The sequence below is a fragment of the Dreissena polymorpha genome, chromosome 6 (genome assembly GCF_020536995.1).
Source record: "Dreissena polymorpha isolate Duluth1 chromosome 6, UMN_Dpol_1.0, whole genome shotgun sequence".
Lineage (NCBI taxonomy): Eukaryota > Metazoa > Mollusca > Bivalvia > Myida > Dreissenidae > Dreissena > Dreissena polymorpha.
The window spans coordinates 76634690-76647820 of NC_068360.1; the positions used below are offsets into that span (position 1 = coordinate 76634690).

The 13131-nt window shown below is 34.6% G+C and overlaps 1 protein-coding gene and 1 long non-coding RNA gene across 3 annotated transcripts in view; one reads left to right on the forward strand and one right to left on the reverse strand.

Moving 5' to 3' along the window:
* The window catches only part of LOC127833749 (nephrin-like), a 199568-nt gene that overhangs the window by 43762 nt on the left and 142675 nt on the right, over positions 1-13131 (forward strand). The gene's annotated exons all lie outside the window — the stretch shown is intronic.
* The window catches only part of LOC127833758 (uncharacterized), a 178448-nt gene that overhangs the window by 20964 nt on the left and 144353 nt on the right, over positions 1-13131 (reverse strand). The gene's annotated exons all lie outside the window — the stretch shown is intronic.

The following is a 13131-nucleotide window of genomic DNA, read 5'->3' on the forward strand; positions in this document are numbered from 1 at the left end:
GATACTTATGTATCAAATGACTAGATTTATTTAATTTTAATTATATCCTTATCATTTTACGATCCTATAAATGTGTAATATCACATTTTCTCACGTGGCATGTTTTACAAAATTGCTAATAGTGTATAGTTTGAACTTGAACCGATTCACATTCTGTATCGAAGTTTTTGAGCAGTTTTTACGATGTGAAATGTAAGCTTTCCATCCAGTTTATCTAATTTGCATTTATTAACATTTTAATTATAAAATGTTTCGGAACATACAATGAACCCTCTAAGAGATTTAGGGTTGTCAGCCATGCACAAGGGTCATTACCGTTGCCTCTGTTTGTCGGAGGCATATCTTTAAACTTTGAGAGATGTCAACTTCAAAGTTTTTAGGTATTACGATCTCATTGAAGAAAATTTCTGTTCACAAGACACCATACCACATTCCTTGATAATTGCCCAGTTATTGCTTTGTTGATTGTATTATTATATTTGTCCGGGGCATATCTACAAAATTAAAAGAGGACTTAAATGAAACGTCTTAGGAAGGAAGCTCACATACGGAAATTGTTTTACAAATGAAGAGTAACTGTTTCTGCCAAAACCCATGGCATTCTTTTTCACAGACAATGGTTCCCATGCTTATTTTGACAATCGGACATTTGCTCCTTCGTTGTTAGACAACCCGACATTTGTTCCTACGTTGTGTTGAAAAACCATACATTCGTTCCTCTATTATTTCGACGTTTGTTATAACGGTATTTTGACAGCGCGGACATTGGATTCTACATTCAATTCACACCCGAGATGTTATGGTGGGCCGATATAGAGAACCTGAACTGTTCGATTACTAGACAGATATAGCCATTCTCTGTATTTACCGTTCTGCTGTATAAACTAAGAGTCGTTAAACATGATGAATAGGTTTGCAACTTTACGAAATAATTAAATAACACTCAAAATAAACCCTGACTGTCTAGCATCAACATCATATGTATCTTCTATCGTAAATGGCAGGTGCTTCAGCTGATTCCAATTCGAATTCCAATTCATGCATACAATGTTTATAGTATTATACAATGGAAACAGAAATGTCAATAACACTGCACAAGCATGACGTTGCCTAAATCCCATCGTTTACGATCATCTGCATATAAAGGGACTTTTATAGTGAATGTTTTAGCACAAACCACTAACCTTTAAAAGAGGATACAATGTCCATAAATTGAATGACAATGAAACTATTTTCATTGTCATTATTCGAACAGTACAGCCGCATCTGCATAGAAGCTTTATGATATTAAAACACATGCAACCGAGTGATTTGATAGAAATAAAAACATCCTTCAAAACACATGTAATATACAGTTAATGGATAATGTTTATATAAAAATAAGAACGGATTGCAATTATGACCCCACGTTTTTTATGTTTGATTTTCGGGGGGGGGGGGGTGGCATATGTGTCGGAAAATTATTTTTTTATTTGATGATGCCTGATCTAATGAGTCCGTAATTATTAGTCTCAGAATAGCATAGATAAAAGGGTCAACGGTCAATATGCGCTTACACCTATAAGCTATCTGCTATTTTCTGTTGAACGATTGACAGTGAACAACTTAATGTGAAGGCTACATAGAATTTCAGACTTAGACCACGCAATTAAACAATCCATCAGCTTTTTAAATCCCTTTCAATGTAGATAATGTTTTCATCATGTACTAGGCAGACAAAACAAGTGCATATAACACAATTTTGCAAAATAGAGTAATTTAATAATTTATATGAGTAACTTTGTTATCTCAGTATAAATTGGCTTTTCATTACTGTATTTTTCTCTCCTCTCCGACAGTGTTTCTCGCAAATAGACTTGAGTTTATAAACTAAAGAGTAAACATTGATTATATCTCTGAAATACAAATTTTACAAATATAAAACAACATTCATCATTCCTATTAGCTTTATAAAAATGGAACTGTTTTATATAACATATGTGAAATGCGACATATGTTGTCATGCCATCATGGCATTGATTTACGCGAGGCGCCTTCTGGGTTATTTAACACATGTGTTCGACTAAAAACAAACATGAAATATATTTTCAATAACACAATGGTTTTGGAAACTACTGGTTATCGTATTTTTAACAGGTTTACCAAATATACATTGTTATTAAAAATCTTAGGCAATTTTTACCTACGTTTGGCAAGGGATTATTTCAATTTAATACTACACATGTCGTTCCTATGTCTCCAAAGTTGCGTATCAAATAACATTTGTGTTAATAATAAACCAAACATTTTCGCACCAGCAAATACATCTACACATGGCTGTTATTGACGCACATGCCAGCCATTGTTCACATTTTGACCTCAAACTGTGATCTTGACCTTTGAAATATAGTTTTGCACGCCACACGAAATATACATGATGAATGGTAATATGTTTAACATTTTTCCTCTTCAAATATACATAAATGACAATTCCGATAATTTTACGAGTCGGTATGAAAGACAAATGTAATGAATACAATGCATTGCATGACCATTTTAATACACGTAAACACACAGGTGAACGCATTTGAACACGTCCAATTATACATCTTAGTATCATACTCCGCATCCTATATGAGTGGTTTACGTTTTAAAATATTTCAGTATCTCTAAATTACAAATGACATACATATTTTCTATTGAACCCTTGTAGGGATGTATATGAATTACTTATTAAAATGAGCAAAAACAAATTATGTATTGCCTTGCATGCATATTTTAAAGTCTCCCAAAACCATGCACTGAAATGATCACATTTTCCATCATTTAGTTCTAGCTCTGAAAAATTCATTTTAATTTTGAAATGCATTCCTATATCTTGGATACACCCTTATTGCGTTGATGATGATAAGCTTTTCTCTACTTCCTCTCTGTGACTGTATTTATGGGGTGAAAAGAATATCATAACTTTTTTTGTATTTTTAATTGCGAAACAATGCTTTAAACGTGTTACTAGCAATTTAGTAAGATGTTTATTTTATTTCATTATTTCGTTACCTTCAGCGCGCATCTACTTTGATTTCTCATGCTTTTATTTCTACGTGCGCTTTGTTCGTTTATGAGTGTAGTTAGTATTTGAATAAATCTACCCTTACCCCACCATGTTTGTGTTTATCGTTTGTTCAACCTATGGCGTGTCTTAGTCCAACACGTGTTAGTAAAGTTTCATAGCATTACTTGCCAGTGAATATTTGTCATATTAAATTACCTCAAACAGATTTTCAAAATATCTGGTTTCATCAATCTATAGGTCTAGACGAACAAGTTTTTTCTTTTTCAATTAAGCCGATATCAGCAAAAGGACTAACTTCGCAACAAACGCCTCGTTTTGAAGACTACCAACCTTGTAAGAAAGGGTCTGAACGTAGAAAGCCTCAGAACCCATCGCTTTAATTCTAGATCATTCCCTTCACGTCGTCTCAAATGTTTAGAGATTTAGACTTCTTTTATACTTTGATCTTGACATGTGTTGAATTTTGATTTGCGCATGGGATTATACCGTTTAGACGCAACAAGAGGGTCAAATTAGTGGTTTTAGTGAATAAATTTCCATTGAAAAATGTTACGCACCTGAGAGTTGCATATCTATAATATATACATATTTGTCAATATTACAACTTTGATGGACACTTTCCGCACCATAGGAATTATGATCGTTTCAATTTTTTTACGGAACGATCTACTTTATACACGTATTTTACCAGTACCATGAGTAACATATTCATTATTGTCTTATAAGTTAAATGTAAACATTATGATATAAAATACTTCGTCTATGATGATTGATAAGTCAAATCTCTAGAAAAAAAATCTTACAGACTTGTAATAGTCATTGCCGTTGCTTTTCAATCGAATACACTTTTATCCTTGAAATGGCGAAGTGAAGTTTGAATCAAACCACCTTTGACAATGTTATTCGATATATACTTTCAGAGCGTTCTTTTTAAAGCTTCCATGTAAGCTATTTTGATTTTGTTGTTCGGTTTTACTGAAATCAGAAAGGGATGTCAACGGAATAGCACACTTAGATTGCGTGTACTTTATTAAATAACAAATATAAAACTCATTGAATGATTAACAAATCCCAATGCCTTTTAGCATGGCTGATTGATGATTTGACACAAGTTTAAAAATGGGTGGACAGGCGTATTTATTGTCGTTATGGTGCTATTTTTTTTAGTTTCTGGAAAGCAAATGTGACACTGACACTGACACATTGCGTGTTAAATTGTTTATTAAAAGCCTAAGGAAACGAAATTAATTATGCAACATTTGCTATTAACAAGTCTATGTAAAGTATGTATACAGCATGTATTTTGTTTCGAGATAAAGTGTATCCAACTGTTTCCCAAATGCTTGCGGAAAAAAAATAATAACCCAATAAATGTTATAAGCAAGGCCATACAAGTATTATTAAATCATGTGTTTGTCTTTTCCGTGGAAAAATTAAATTTAGCATTCACGTGGGGACTATTCAGTTACTGTGGTACTAACTGAGTTGATACCTGTCGTCATAACATAATACAATACAAGTAGGGACACTGTTTGTACTGCTGTCGAATGAAAAAACAACGTTTGACCACGTAAATGTATACAACAAAACGCTTTAATTTCCAACACACAGCAAAGTCTAGTATTTCGTACATTTTGTCGCCATACCGGGTATGTCGGCACATTGGATCTTCCATACCGGGTATGTCGACACATCGGATCTACCATACCGGGTATGTCGACACATCGGATCTACCATACCGGGTATGTCGACACATCGGATCTACCATACCGGGTATGTCGGCACATCGAATCTAACATACCGGGTATGTCGACACATCGGATCTTCCATACCGGGTATGTCGACACATCGGATCTACCATACCGGGTATGTCGACACATCGGATCTACCATACCGGGTATGTCGACACATCGGATCTACCATACCGGGTATGTCGACACATCGGATCTTCCATACCGGGTATGTCGACACATCGGATCTACCATACCGGGTATGTCGACACATCGGATCTACCATACCGGGTATGTCGACACATCGGATCTACCATACCGGGTATGTCGACACATCGGATCTACCATACCGGGTATGTCGACACATCGGATCTACAATACCGGGTATTTCGACACATCGGATCTACCATACCGGGTATGTCGACACATCGGATCTACCATACCGGGTTTGTCGACACATCGGATCTACCATACCGGGTATGTCGACAAATCGGATCTTCCATACGGGGTATGTCGACACATCGGATCTACCATACCGGGTATGTCGACACATCGGATCTACCATACCGGTTATGTCGACAAATCGGATCTAACATACCGGATATGTCGACACATCGGATCTACCATACCGGGTATGTCGACACATCAGATCTACCATAACGGGTATGTCGACACATCGGATCTACCATGCCGGGTATGTCGACACATCGGATTTACCATATCGGGTATGTCGACACATCGGATCTACCATACCGAGTATGTCGACACATCGGATCTACCATACCGGGTATGTCGACACATCGGATCTTCCATACCGGGTATGTCGACACATCGGATCTACCATACCGGGTATGTCGACACATCGTATCTACCATACCGGGTATGTCGACACATTTGGATCTACCATAACGGGTATGTCGACACATCGGATCTACCATACCGGGTATGTCGACAACTCGGATCTACGATAGTAAATGATGGTTGAGAATACTTATTCGCATATTATCGTATTTTTAAAAAATGTTGTTTTGTTTCCTTAACGAATATACAATGTTTTAACAAGTCTTTACCTATGAAAGTTCAATACAAATATAGCTGTCTTAGGAATTCAAACTCTGGAAGTAAAAGCTAAGTCGCTACCACTGCTCCTTGAATTTTTAGTACAACACGTATTTGCCAATTAATTAAAAAAAGTCGTCTTCAGCGTTATATTTTTTTTTTACCGATTTCGAAAGATTGTGTTCCATAAATAAATCAATATTGTAACAAGTTTCTTGGTCAGGAGTATTATTTCACTTGTTTAAACACTATATAAAGGTTCTTATTTTAATCTAAGACAATTATTGCAAAAATCTTCATTATGATAAGCCGTGAGCAAGTCCCTTTAAGATTGGTATTTCAGACAAAACGTTGCAAAACGCCAAGTTTTCTCATTAACAAAGTACAAATGTTATCGTGGTTGATCTGACTTTAAGAAAGGTGAACTTTGTTACAGAAGCCAAATAGCATTGTCCAAACACAATTATTGGTAAATATGTTATACTTCACTCCATTTGAACTATGGACCATTTCAAAACACTGAATGTTTAGGTAATAGTTAAGGCGCCTGTCCGGCCAATACGTATAAAGGCTTATACGATTTAACAATTCTCTCAAAATAGTTTAATGTTGCGACTAACCTGCACCTCCTCACTTTAAATTCAGAACGGCTTGCTAACGGCATGGCATGATCAATGTGTGTAAACTGTTGATACGAAATCCCTTATTACTGCCCAAACAAAGGTCTCCGACTTCCTCAGACGGCTACATATGAACCTTGTTCTGTGGAAACTGAGCTAAAGGCATGTGTGCAAAATGTCATCCCAAAATATCCTGTGCAACCCATATAGGCTACTCTGGGAAGACAGTTTCCTTCTACACTGGATTTTCGTTTAGAAGAGGCTTCCTCTGAAAAAAATACCCTAAAATAAAAAGTTAATCCCTGATTATCCTGTGCAGCAACAGACGAGTTTTCAAATGAAAGCGGCTCAAATAAAGAATGAGATAAGAGCCTGAAATAAGCGTATGATGATGAAATCAGTTGATAAAATCAGATTATTAAATAAAAAAGAAATAAGAAGAAGGCGTAAAAGTATGTAGTATATGGAGCAAGTATGGCATAAGAGGATTGAACAATAGGTTGATACATGACGAATAATTTGAGGATAAAATAAGCAAACGAAAAAATGATGGAATAACCAGATTTCATAGAATGATAAAATGCAATGATACCGTAACGGGCTACACTTAAAGGATGTGGAATGCATTGTAAACAAAATTGACAAATATGGCATATATTGACTTGTGTGTAATGTAAAAAAAGAAATTACATTTATCTTAAAGATTTAATAGGTTTTTAAAGTAATAAGGTTCGCTTGTAATGATTGAGTGAAATATTTATCACAGATGGTTATCTAAGGGCAAACAATATGCATTTAGATTTTAGTCTTCTAACGACTGATACCGACTACTAACAAGGTGTGTTTTAAGTGTTTTCAATCTTGAGTGGTGTTCTTGAAATTTGTTGAGGCTTGACGATTATATATAAGTATTGACCCATTTATGCCTAGCGTCTAGAAAAAAAGGCCTTGGCGAACAGCATAATGCGGCGACTCATCAGGATCTGCGCTGTTTGCTTTAAGGGATTTCTGTAAGAAATATTCTAAATATAGAAATAAATATACTAGACATCCCTAATTTTGGAAATAAATTGATCCAATTTAGATGGATGGGAGACTCCACTAAGCATAAATGGGTTAAGTAAAGGTGTTAGGCACGTACATGTAGATCTACCTGAACGCATGTATAATTTGGAAACGAAATAATTTTCGATTCGACAAGGAATGAAAGGCGTCTGAGTATTTAATTGTGCTTCTAGAAAACATAATATGGCGTAACGATGTGTGACAATGTCGCTCAATGACTTGAATGTCGCATCTACTTTCATGGGGAAGTTTTATTGATTTGATCTATTTATTCTATGTAAGATTTTAAAAGACGGTACATGATAATTCGTAAAACTGATAAATACTGATAATACTGCTAATGCCTGAGACCTACCAATTATTGTTTAAATAAGCTAAACATATTGAGTTCTGTTATTGTTGTTGGTGTTGTTGTTTTGTTAAAAAGAGAACAGCATGTTTACTAAACATGTGTCCTTAATAACGTTGCTTACAAAAACTGTCCAGTATTTTTCTTAACATTAACACTGTTCTGTGTAATAAGTTATTACATCGATCATGTGTTGTGCGCTGTAATTAGGTCTGTATTGTTTGAAACACGTTGTCTGGTTTGCCGCCCTTTAAATCTTATAAAGATAAAGCGCGACCTACAGAACCGTAGCGATAACAGTAAGAATAAACATGTTTAACAACTCGTGTATTGTTATTAAATGTTGCGTTTTGTTGTTAAATACAATGTCGGGGGTTAAGAAGAATTAAAGCAATTCAATATTAGACATTGTTCTAATGTGCGTTTGTATCCCATCATTGAGAACTTCCTACGTATATCAATAGCTTGAGGTATGTTTAACAATACATAAACATGTCAATACTAATATTTTCTTTCTGTGGAATTGTATGTTGTTGATAAAATATAATGACCTGTATGGCATTTTAACTGAAAATTTAAAACTTAATGTCTGATTTAATTGATATTACAGCCTCGAATTAAGTTCATAAACTATTTTAATTATTTGACATTTTACATGACAAGGTTTGAGCCAACCATCAATAGTTCTGCGATTCATCATATGCAAAATAAACATGGAGACGAGGGTATATTAAACAAGTGTTTTAAGGGTATTTATTTTAGTTTTTACATGCAAAACTCTTTTGATTTAGAGAGAACAATGTCCAAATCAGAGTAGAATTATTTCATTTTCAACATACAATATAGCTGAAGGCAGTAACACACATGGATGCAACGTAATATATTTCGCAAAATAATTAGAAAAACATTTAAATATCATGAGAAAATCTTTTGTAAATAGCTCATTATCCTAAGTTAATCAAGTTAAACTAGCTCAAACACAGATTCTATACAAACATTATTAAGCCTTTTTTTTTTCACTTTCAAATCCTTGACCTTATATTCAAAGTTATGATTGGCTGGACTAAGCGTAAAACTGTCCATGACTATGAGTAGTACACGATGTTGTTAGACGTCACATTTAACACCTATAAATTGCGTGTTTTATTTGCCTGTTTTGAGCGTTATTGAATACCGAACTTTTAACTTGTCCCTCAATAGCTAAATTTAACAATTTAAATCATACAATATTTATATCAACCATCTATCAACCAACATACGTATTCTACTTCCATGTCATACTTATGTGAATGAAATCATTGTATCCACATTCCTGAACACTGATATTTATTATCCTCACCTATGTGTTGGTCTGGATTACCGATGTCGCTCCTAGATGGTTAAGTGGAACGTGGGCATGGAATTAGTTATTGACCTCAAGCTAAGCGGTTTCGAGTACGTGCCCGGGGGTTTGCACCAAACTGGTTCTTCCGGTTCCAATACATGTGATGGATGTGTATCTACATACGCACGGGCTTCGTTAGTAAAATAAATACCCAACAGGACATTCGTTTAAACAGTTAGAGTATTCTGCGAGTTTGTAGAACATAAAGCACACCCGCATAATGTCGGTTTTTATGTTAGCATAATTTATTGTTTAGTGCCGAAATTACATGTACACTCTCTTTAACTACTGTTCCTTAAGGTAAGCCATGGATACATTTACAGATTCGATGGGTTACATAATTTCAGCGTAAGATCAGCGAGAAAATTGAGTGCATTTAAGCAGAACATATCAGTTTTCTATCCGTGATACCTTTGATACAATGAACAAAACACGTTTGCAGTAATCGTAAAAATAGTTGCATAATTCAGATGTCACGCTCCGGTAACGTCCGCTGTTTTTATGCACTGACAGATGAATACATGTTGCTTGCATTTTGAGGCTTTATATTTGCTTGGTGATTTGATGTTTGTATTAATACAATGCATGATATATATACTTTTATTCCTCCATATACAAGACACGAAGATCGAAGCACAATATAACTATATATAAACAATGGTTAGATAGATACAAACATAAACGATATATATGGATGTTAATATCAACATCAGCAAAAAAAGAGAACTTTATAAACAATATTATTTAGTAAAACTGTGTTTTGTTACGTAGAAGAGTCTCCAAGTTGTCCCATCTAGGAGGCAAAAGCGAAATTAAGTATATATATAGATAAACTGGTGCACCCTTTATTTGGAGTACGCTGTTAATTGCGACTAATGGGAGTCTACTTATCGTAATCGTTTCTCGATTAAAGGCGGCGGTGTTAAGTTTGCCGCTTCTTTGCGAAGGATGATGTTCTAATTAATTAAAGGGGGTTTATCAAATGTTTGTGAGGCGGCGTGTCTAGGATGGGGGTATTAACGTTCATTATCTATTTATTTGAGTTATTTGCTGTTGTTTTTTGTTTGCTTCTTAACGGATGCAGTAGCTGGGTATTAATGTATTAAAGAAATATTTAGATTTTGATTGTTAGTAGAATGTTGGTTTTCTTATATATTTATATTGCATGGGAGGTTATTCTAAAACGTTGAACGTCTCCAATCAGTAACATGTGTATTCGTAGAATCGGCCCTTTTAATGACAACAGCTAAATATTTTAAGTGAAAAGTTTGCAAAACATACATGTTTAATACGTTAATCTATAGTTTAATGTGTTTTCTTGGAAATAACAATAAAAACTGCATTACAATCGTTAATGTTTTTCCAAAATACTGGCGAGACTAAGCTCCGTGTAGTAATCAGTATCATGTACACCGTTTTTTAATAATATCGACCCTTCTGATTGGTTACTAAGGTTTGTTACTATGCGCATGTTCTTTTTCTATAAATAGTTTCTTAATCGAAAAACGAAACCATTTTTCATGTTTCTCTTAAATGATTTTTTTCACAAATAAGCGGCTTATACAACATTTGATTAACGTACTAATAAACAAAAAACAAACTAACACAATTACGTGCAATCATAATATCGGCCTGGAATAAACATGACCTACTTTCAAATGAAAACCGGAAATCACGAGAGAGATCTTCGTAACAGTCAAATAAACAGCAAATAAATTAAAACTTCTAAAAATGGAAAAACATTAACTGCCCAGCACTTCTTGAGGGGTTTTCGTCGAAGGAACGATACATGATGAGGGTCGATACTATGAGAATAAGGGATATATAACTGTGTGAAGCGTTGTTTCTTTTGTGGGATATTGATGTAATAGCAAATGTCGTATCGTTAGTACATATCTTTATCGATATTAGTTTGGGTATATGAAGAGCTATACAAAGACAAGATATGTGAAGCAAATCTATATGCATCGTTTATAGTCCCCACATCATTGCACTCCCTCGTAACCAAGCAGCACGAATCTGTTATTGCAACATGATGGAAGTACTAGTGCTAATATTTTGTAGGACTTTTTGTTACCGGTTTATTTAATTAAACGACATATGTAGTGCATTTATATTTTATCGAGGTATCTTGTGTCTGGCAGAAATTTAAACACGTGCAACTGTATAATAGCGGCGACCCCGCTTGGCGGCATAAACAGTAAGTGACGATTAATGTTAATTGTGTTTTGTAAGCCGCTAATCCCTGCACTTACTTCTAGTCGCTGTTCGGCGTGTTCAGGGAATATAAAGAAAAGATGTTCAAACGTGTTTGGAATGTTGCATAGGGGGCAGAGGACAGTTTTGTAATTGTCACCGTGCAATCTAGTCACCCTCAGACGCAGGCGCGTATGCTATGCCTTACAATTTGGGTCAAAAGTACAAATACGCCAACAGCTAAAAATAGATATAACCGCGGTGACAAAATTGTTACCGCGGTGACAATTTGTCACTTTGGTAACAATGTTGTTACCGCGGTGATATCTTTTTTTGTCACTGCGGTAGCAATTTTGTCACAGCGGTGACACACGTATCCTTGGACCAAAAGTACATATATGCTAACAGCTAAAAATAGATATCACCGCGGTGACAGAATTGTCACTGCGGTGACAATTTTATCACTGCGGTAATTCATTTATCACTGCGGTGATATATATGTAATAGTGATGATACTTTGTCTGACCCAAAGAGTTTGATAAGAGCTAAATCAAACTGACCAATGAAATAACGTCAATTTTGTTACCACGGTGATATGTATTTTTTAAACCGTTATGCATCGCATCAATTGACCGTTCCGAGATGGTTTCCTAACACATGCATGTACATTAACGTATTGAAGTATGTACATATGCAGTTACAAATGGACGCAGCACATTGTGTGAAACAATTAATAGGATTTGTCCGTTTAAATTTGTCTTGGGAAGGAAAATAACTATAGCGTAAAAAGATACAAAAACATTAATTATTGCTGAACAAAATTCAAGCCGATGTATCAAATTGGCTGATTTTAATTTATATTTAAAAATCTTTAGTATTGCTGTTAAATTATAACGCAAATACAATAATACGTTTATGTCAGTAAACATGCTTTAACTTTCAAATGTACACATGTTAGCATTTCACTTCAATATGTTAATATGACTCAAAGTGTGGTGTAACCATCACTGTCTCTTAATTTTAACCCTACCAATAAAAAGTGTCAAAATGCATGTGATGTATTTATTCACAAACAATAAAAATATTGTAAGCGATTAGAAGTAAACTGAATACATTGAAAAGACTGTTCATTGTTTGACTTGTCTATTTATTTTTTCAAAGGTTGGTCTTTTATTAAGAAAAAAAAACACCATCATGTATGTATAGGATAGAAATGACATTAAAGACATACTTTAAATACATATTTTAAATTGAGTAAGCATTTAATTGTTGATATTTAGAGTATTATCAAGCGTCTGTTATCATCGATTTTAATGTGAATGGTGCATTGCAAATATCGCAGTCCGAGAGGTAAATGCGTCATCTATTCGAATCATGAAACCCGATATCCATTTTCACACCCACGAGACATGTAAAATCAGATGAACAAGTCCTTTCAATTAACTTAATAGACACCTATTCAAAATATATATGAATGATTAAGGAAAATAATATCGGTTTTAGCGCCAAAACCAAGTTACGACATTTCCGCACGGAGCCGACGATATATTATATGCCATAATGATGAGTTAATAAACGACATAATCCATCTTTTCATATATACATTCATACCTTTCTGTGAAAAACATGTACTACCATGATGAAAAAAATCTTTTTTTCAGATTATCAACAATTTC